Raw genomic sequence first — 8,377 nt, 5'->3', positions numbered from 1 at the left:
TCTTATTTCCTTGAGCAGTGGTTAGTAGTCCTCCTTGAAGAGGTCCTTCACATCCCCTGCTAGCTGTATTCCTAGGTACTTTATTCTCTTTGTAGCAGTTGTGAATGGGAGTTCATTCATAATTTGACTCTCTGCTTTTCAATTGTTTGTGTATAGGAATGCTTGTGATTTTTGCACAGTGATTTTGTATCCTGAGATTTTGCTGAAGTTGCTTATCAGCTTAGGGAGTTTTGGGGCTGAGATGATGGGGTATTCTAAATATAGGATCATGTTGTCTGCAAACAGAGACAATTTTACTTCCTATCTTCCTATTGAATACCTTTATTTCTTTCTCTTGCCTGATGGCCTTGGCCAGAACTTCCAATACTATGTTGAATAGGATGCAGGATTTCAAAGGGAACGCTTCCAGCTTTTGCCCATTAAGTATGATATTGACTGTGGGTTTGTCATATATGACTCATTATTTTTAGGTTTGTTCCTTCAATACCTAGTTTATTGAGAGTTTTTAACATGAAGAGATGTTGAATATTATTGAAGGTATTTCCTGCACCTGTTGAGATAATCATGGGATTTTTGTCATTGGTTCTGTTTATGTAATGAATTATGTTGATTGATTTGCATATGTTGAACCAACCTTGCATCCCAGAGAGGAAGCCAACTTGATCGTGGTGGATAAGCTTTTTGATATGCTGCTGGATTCGATTTCCCAGTATTTTATCAAGGATGTTTGCATCAATATTCATCAATGATATTGGCCTGAAGTTTTCTTTTTTTGTTGTATCTCTGTCAAGTTTTGGTATCAAGATGATGCTGGCCTCATAAAATGAATTAGGGAGGAGTCCCACCTTTTCAATTATTTGGAATCATTTCTGAAGGAATGGTACCAGCTCCTCTTTGTACCTCTGGTACAATTTGGGTTTGAATCTGTCTGGTCCCAGGTTTTTTGGTTTTTTTTTTTTTTTTTGGTTTGTTTGTTTGTTTGTTTTGGTTGGTAGGCTATTTATTACTGCTTCAATTTCAGAACTTGTTACTGGTCTAATCAGGGACTGGACTTCTTCCTGGTTTAGTCTTGGAAGGGTGTATGTGTCCAGGAATGTACTCATTTCCTCTAAATTTTCTAATTTATTTGAATAGAGTAGTGTATAGTATTCTCTGATGGTAGTTTGTATTTCTATGGGGTCAGCAGTGATATTCAGTTTATCATTTTTTATTGTGTCTATTTGATTCTTCTCTCTTTTCTTCTTTATTAACCTACCTACCAGTCTATCTATTTTATTAATTTTTTCAAAAAAAAAGCAGCTCCTGGATCAATTGATTTTTTGAAGGGTTTTTTTCATCTCTCTCCCTCTCTCCTTCAGTTCAGCTCTGATCTTATTTATTTCTTGTCTTCTGCTAGCCTTTTGATTTGTTTGCTCCTGCTTCTCTAATTCTTTAATTGTGGTGTCAATTTGAGATCTTTCTAGTTTTCTGGTGTGGGCATTTAGTGCTATACATTTCCTTCTTAAAACTGCTTTAGCTGTGTCCAACGGATTCTGGTATATTGTCTCTTGGTTCTCATTGGTTTCAAATAACTTCTTGATTTCTGCCTTAATTTCATTATTTTACCTGGAGTCATTTAGGAACAGGTTGTTCAATTTACATGTAGTTGTGTGGTTGTGAGTGTCTTACTCCTGAGTTCTAATTTGATTGCACTGTCATCTGAGAAACTGTTATAAGTTCAGTCATTTGCATTTGCAGAATCTTTCAATTCTGTGGTAGATTTTAGAATAAGTGCCATGTGACACCAAGAAGAATGTATATTCTGTTGTTTTGGGGTGGAGAGTTCTGTAGATATCTATTAGATCCACTTGATTCAGAGCTGAGTTAAACTCCTGCATATCCTTGTTTACTTTCTGTCTTATTGATCTGTCTAATATTGAGAGTGGGGTGTTAAAATCTCCCACTATTCTTGCATGGGAGTCTAAGTCTTTTTGTAGGTCTCTAAGAACTTGTTTTATGAATCTGGATGCTCCTGCATTGGGTGCATACATATTTAGGGTAGTTAGCTCTTCTTGTTGAATTGATCCCTTTGCCATTATGTAATGCCCTTCTTTGTCTCTAACCTGGTTGATTTAAAGTCTGTTTTGTCAGAGAGTAAGATTGCAACCCCTGCTTTTTTCTGCTTTCCATTTGCTTGGTAAATATTCCTTCATCTCTTTATTTTGACCCTGTGTGTGTCTTTGCATGTGAGGTGGGTCTCTTGAATACAGCACACCAATGGGTCTTGACTCTTTATCCAGTTTTCAAGCCTGTCTTTTAATTGGGGCATTTAGCTCATTTACATTTAAGATTAATATTGCTATGTGTGAATTTGATCCTGTCATCATGAAGCTAGCTGGTTATTTTGCATGCTAGTTGATGTCATTTCTTCATAGTATCACTGGTTTTTGTATCTTCATGTGTTTTGCAATGGCTGATACGAGATTTTCCTTTCCATATTTAGTTCCTCCTTCAGGAGTTCTTGCAAGGAAGAGTTTGTGGTGATGAATTCCCTCAGTATTTGCTTGTCTGAAAAGGATTTCATTTCTCTTTCACTTATGAAGCTTAGTTTGGCTGGATATGAAATTCTGGGTTGAAAATTCTTTCCTTTAAAAACGTTGAATATTGGTCCCCACTTTCTTTCTTCTGGTTTGTAAGGTTCCTGCTGAGAGATCCACTGTTAGTCTGATGGGCGTCCCTTCATATGTGACCCGGCCTTTCTCTCAGGCTGCCCTTAATATTTTTTCCTTCATTTTGACATTGGAAAACCTGATAATTATATGTTGTGGGCTTGATTTTCTTGTAGAGTGTCTTAATGGGGTTCTCTGTTTTTCCTGAATTTGAATGTTGGCCTTTCTTGCTAGGTTGGAAGTGCTTCTGGTTAATATCTTAAAGTGTGCTTTACAGCTTGGTTCCATTATACCTGTCTCTTTCAGGTACTCCAATCAGTCATAGGTTTGGTCTTTTTACATAGTCCCACCTTTCTTGAAGGTTTTCTTCATTCCTTTTCATTCTTCCCTAATCTTTTCTACCTGCCTTATTTCAGCAAGATAGTCTTCCATCTCTGATATTCTTTCTTCTGCTTGTTTGATTTGGCTATTGATACTTGTGTATGCTTCATGAAGTGCTCATGCTGTGTTTTTCAGCTCCATCAGGCCATTTATGTTTCTCTCTAAACTAGTTATTCTAGTTAACAGCTTCTCTAACTTTTATCAAGGTTCTTAGTTTCTTTGAATTGGGTTGAAGCATGCTCCATAACCTCAGTGAAGTTTGTTATTACCCACCTTCTGAAACCTACTTCTGTCAATTAGTCCATCTCATCCTCTGTCCAGTTCTGGAGCCTTGCTGGAGAGGTGCTGCTATCATCTGGAGGAGACGAGCCACTCTGACCCTTTGGGTTTCAATGTTCTTTTATTGATTCTTTCTTATCTTCATGAATTTGTCTAGTTTCAATCTTTGAGGCTGCCTTCAGATGACCCTTGGATGAGGTTTTTGCAGAGACGTTTTTTGTTGATGCTGCTGTTGTTGCTTTGCGTTGTTTTTGTTTTTGTTGTTGTTTCTTTCAATAGTCACGTCTCCCTTCTCTAAGGCTGCTGCAGTTTGCTGGGGTTCCACTTCAGGCCCTATTCATCTGGTTTGCTCCCGTACCTGGAGATGTCACTCAAGGAGGCTGGAGAACAGCAAAAAGGGTTCCCTGCTCCTCACCATTAAACAATGTATGCATGTAACAAACCTGCACATCTGCACGCTAAATCTAAAAGGAAAAAAATATATAAAGTTGCATAAAATACTCATGGAGAATTGGTCGTCTGATGTTCAGTTCATCATGAACCTACTCTCAAGTTCACTAGGCATAAGAATTCAGTTAAAATATTGAGCTTTATATATGTATATTTGAATCATTAGCAATACAAATATTTGTGCCCAAAGAATAACTGATAGTATCAGAGAAATGTCCTAGTGAATAAGAATCTTTAGAATTGGTGCTATGTAATGAGTATTTGGAAAATCTCCCCAAGTGGAATAATCTACACACTTAGTTATAAACTACTGGTATGAAGTGAAAAGAGATAGAAATCAAGAGTGAGTAAACATTAATAAACAAATAAGTTGATTGTAATAAAGCAAAGTGAGAAAAAATTCTTGGAGAGATTAGACGCAGGGCTAAAAATCAAAACAGATAAAAAAATTTTTAGAAATGAAAGGAGCAAGTTTAAAAAAAGACAATCAAATACCAATTTAAAAAGCAAAAAAAAAAAAAAGAGGAGGAATAGGAATTCATAAATTTAACACTGTAGAGATAAGTGATGATTTTTCCAGAGTAATTTCAGAAAAAAATAAGGAACCAAAATCATCACCAGCCTTTGACACAGTTTGTATGGAGTTCTGAGTAACAAGAAAGTTTTTTTTCCAGGAAGCAAAATATTTTCTGTTTGCAGCACCTTCAAACTTGTAGCACTTACCTCTCTCTTCAGATATAAAAGCAAGTCACTTTTTTCCAAGAAATTTCTACTCCATCTTCAAATATTTTTCTCCCCTTCACTTCTTTCTACAATTTCAGGGTAGATGTCAGTAAAAGTAGAAATCCTATTTTATAAGATGTCCCAAACTCACACTGGCCCAGAGCCATGAGAGTATTTCACTTACCTTAGGTTTTCGTAAACTTGGTACATTTAATCATAGCAATTGGTAAATGTTTGCCTTACGTACTGCTCCTCTTCTCAGACCTCCCAGTTCATCAGTACTTGAATAGCTCTAAGGGTAAAGTCCTTGGACTACAGACTTGGTAGCCTTGTTATTTTTGGTGGTGCAACTCTAGTTATCTCTTAGCAGCTTCTCCACCCTCCATAACGGAGAGCAGGTCTGAAATGTACCTTTTGGAACTCTGACAGATGTTCCTGTTAGGCTCACTCCAAACCATGTCAAATGTCCTAGGGACCCAGAAAATTGAGTATTCTTTTTTGTATTATTCATTTTTATTATTTATAACCTATACACAATAATTGTACATGTTTATGGGGCACAGTGTGATTCTTCAATGCATGTAAACATTGAATAAAATGATTAAATCGGGGTAATTACTGTACCCATCACTTTAAATGTTTATCACTTCTTGTGGTAGTAACATTCATAGTCTTCTCTTCCAGCTATCTCGAAATATATGTTTTTATTTTCTATAGTCACCTTACAGTGTAATAGAACACTATAACTTCCTGTCTAACTGTAACATTGTACTCATTGACCAATGTATCTTGGTACCTGATATGGTTTGGCTGTGTCCCACCCAAATCTCAACTTGAATTGCATCTCTCAGAATTCTCATGTGTTGTGGGAGGGACCCAGTGGAGAGGTAATTGAATCATGGGAGCAGATATTTCCCATGCTATTCTCATGACAGTGAATAAGTCTCATGAGGTCTGATGGGTTTATCAGGGGTTTCTACTTTTGCTTCTTCCTCATTTTCTCTTGCCACCACCATGTAAGAAGTGCCTTTCATCTTCTGCCATGCTTCTGAGGCCTTCCCAGCCATATGGAACTGTAAGTCCAGTTAAACCTCTTTTTCTTCCCAGTCTCAGGTAGGTCTTTATCAACAGTGTGTAAATGGACTAATACAGTAAATTGGTACCAGGAGTGGGGTGTTGCTGAAAAGATACCTGAAAATCTGGAAGCAGCTTTAGAACTGAGTAACAGGCAGAGGTTGGAACACTTTGAAAAGCTCAGAAGAAGATAGGAAAATGTGGGAAAGTTTGGAATATCCTAGAGACTTGTTGAATGACTTTGACAAAAATGCTGATAGTGATGTGGACAATAAGGTCCAGGTTGAGGTGATCTCGGATGGCGATGAGAAACTTGTTGGGAACTGGAGCAAAGATGACTTTTGTTATGTTTTAGCAAAGAGACTGGTAGCATTTTGTCCCTACCCTTGAGATTTGTGGAACTTTGAACTTGAAAGAGATGATTTGGGGATATCTAGTGGAAGAAATTTCTAAGCAGCAAAGTATTCTAAAGATGACTTGACTCTTGTTAAAAGCATTCTGTTTTAAAAAGGAAACAGCATAAAAGTTCAGAAAATTTGCAGCCTGACAATGCAGTAGAAAAGAAAAACTCATTTTTTGAAGAGAAATTCAAGCCGACTGCAGAAATTTGCATTAGCAAGAAGCCTAATGTTAATTCCCAAGCCATGATAAAAATGTCTCCAGGCCATGTTGGAGACCTTCACAGCAGCCCCTCCCATCACAGGCCCAGAGGCCCAGGAAGAAAAAGTGGTTTCATGGGCTGCACCCAGAGTCACTGTGCTGTGTGCAGCCTAGGGACTTGGTGCCCTGTGTCCCAGCTCCTCGAGCTGTGGCTTTAGAGGGTGGAAGCACCAAGTATTGGCAGCTTCCATGTGGTGTTGAGCCTGTGGATGCACAGAAGTCAATAATTGAGGTTTGGGAACCTCCACTTAGATTTCAGAAGACGTAGGGAGACACATGGATGCCCAGGAAAAAGTTTGCTGCAGGGCTGGGGAAACTCTGCTAGGACAGTGTGGAAGGGAAATATGGGGTCAGAGCCCGTACACAGAGTCCCTACTGGGGCACTGCCTAGTGGCGCTATGAGAAGAGGTCCACCATTCTTCAGACTCCAGAATGGTAGATCCACCAACAGCTTGTTCCGTGCACCTGGAAAAGCCACAGGCACTCAATGCCAGCCCATGAAAGTAGCCAGGAGGGAGGCTATACCCTGCAAAGCCACAAGGGTGGAGCTGCCCAAGACCATGGGAGCCCACCTCTTGCAACAATGTGACCTGGATGTGAGACCTGGGGTCAAACAGATCATTTTGAAGCTCTAAAATTTGACTGCCCTGCTGGATTTTGAAATTACATGGGCCCTGTAACCCCTTTGTTTTGGCCAATTTTTCTCATTTGGAATGGCTGTATTTACCCAATGCCTGTACCCCCATTGTATCTAGGAAGTAACTGGCTTGCCTTTGATTTTACAGGCTCATAGGCAGAAGGGACTGGCCTTGTCTCAAATGAGACTTTGAACTGTGGACTTTTGAATTAATGCTGAAATGAGTTAAGACTTTGGGGGATTGTTGGGAAGGCATGATTGGTTTTGAAATATGGGGATATGAGATTTGGGAGGGGCCAGGGGTGGAATGATATGGTTTGGCTGTGCCCCCACTCAAATCTCAACTTGAATTGTATCACCCAGAGTTCCCACATGTTGTGGGAGGGACCCAGGGAAAGGTAATTGAATCCTGGAGGCTGATCTTTCCCGTGCTATTCTCGTGATAGTGAATAAGTCTCCCAAGATCTGATGGGTTTATCAGGGGTTTCTACTTTTGTTTCTTCCTCATTTTCTCTTGCTGCCACCATGTAAGAAGTGCCTTTTGCCTCTTGCCATAATTCTGAAGCCTCCCCAGCCATGTGGAACTGTAAGTCCAATTAAAACTCTTTTTCTTCCCAGTCTTGGGTATGTCTTTATCGGCAACATGAAAATGGACTAATACAGTATCCTCACCTCAAACCTCTAGTAACTACCATTCTATTCTTAACTTCTATGAAATCAACTTTGTTGATCCCATGTGAATTGAGATCATTTGTGTCTCTGCCTGGTTTATTTCACTTCACATAATGCCCTTCAGCTTCATCCAAGTTGCTGCAAATGACAGAATTTCATTGTTTAATATGGCTGAAGAATATTTTGTTTTGTATATATATCACATTTTTAAATACATTAATCAGTAGATAGGCTTTTATGTTGATTTCATATCTTGGCTATTTTTAACAATGCTACAATAAACAAGGGATGGCATATATCTCTTCAACATATAGTTTCATTTCCTTTGGATATATACCCAGTAATGGGATTTCAGGCTCACATGGTAGTTCCAAAAACTAACATGTGAGTTTTTAGCCCCTTTCTGTTTTCCATAATGGTGTACTAATTTACATTCCCATTAACAGTGCAAAAGAGCTTCCCTTTCTCTACACCCTCATCAACATTCATTATTTTTTGTATTTTTTATCATAGCCATGAAGCCAATCCAAGAGTCCCATGGACAGTTTTGTTTTTGTTTGTTTTTGATAAACATAGAAATTGACCCTTCTGGTGTTAAAGCTTAAAACTTACATTCATTTTATCTGAGTTCCTTCCTCAGGAAAGGACTCCCAGGTCTCTCAGAAAGTATTTAAAAACTGAAACTCACCAGATCATCACATCCCGACAATAATTCATTGTCTCATTTGTCATGATTGCTTCTTTTATTTATTTGGGATTTTTTCTTTTATTTTGTTTTTGTTTTGTTTTGTTTTGTTTTTCAGAGGAGTCTCTATCATCCAGGCTGGAGTGCAGTGGCACAATCTCAGCTCAC

Source organism: Mandrillus leucophaeus, unplaced genomic scaffold (genome assembly GCF_000951045.1).
Source record: "Mandrillus leucophaeus isolate KB7577 unplaced genomic scaffold, Mleu.le_1.0 Scaffold111, whole genome shotgun sequence".
In the NCBI taxonomy this organism is placed as follows: Eukaryota; Metazoa; Chordata; class Mammalia; order Primates; family Cercopithecidae; genus Mandrillus; species Mandrillus leucophaeus.
The sequence above is the reverse complement of the archived record's forward strand: the minus strand, read 5'-3'. Positions refer to the sequence as shown.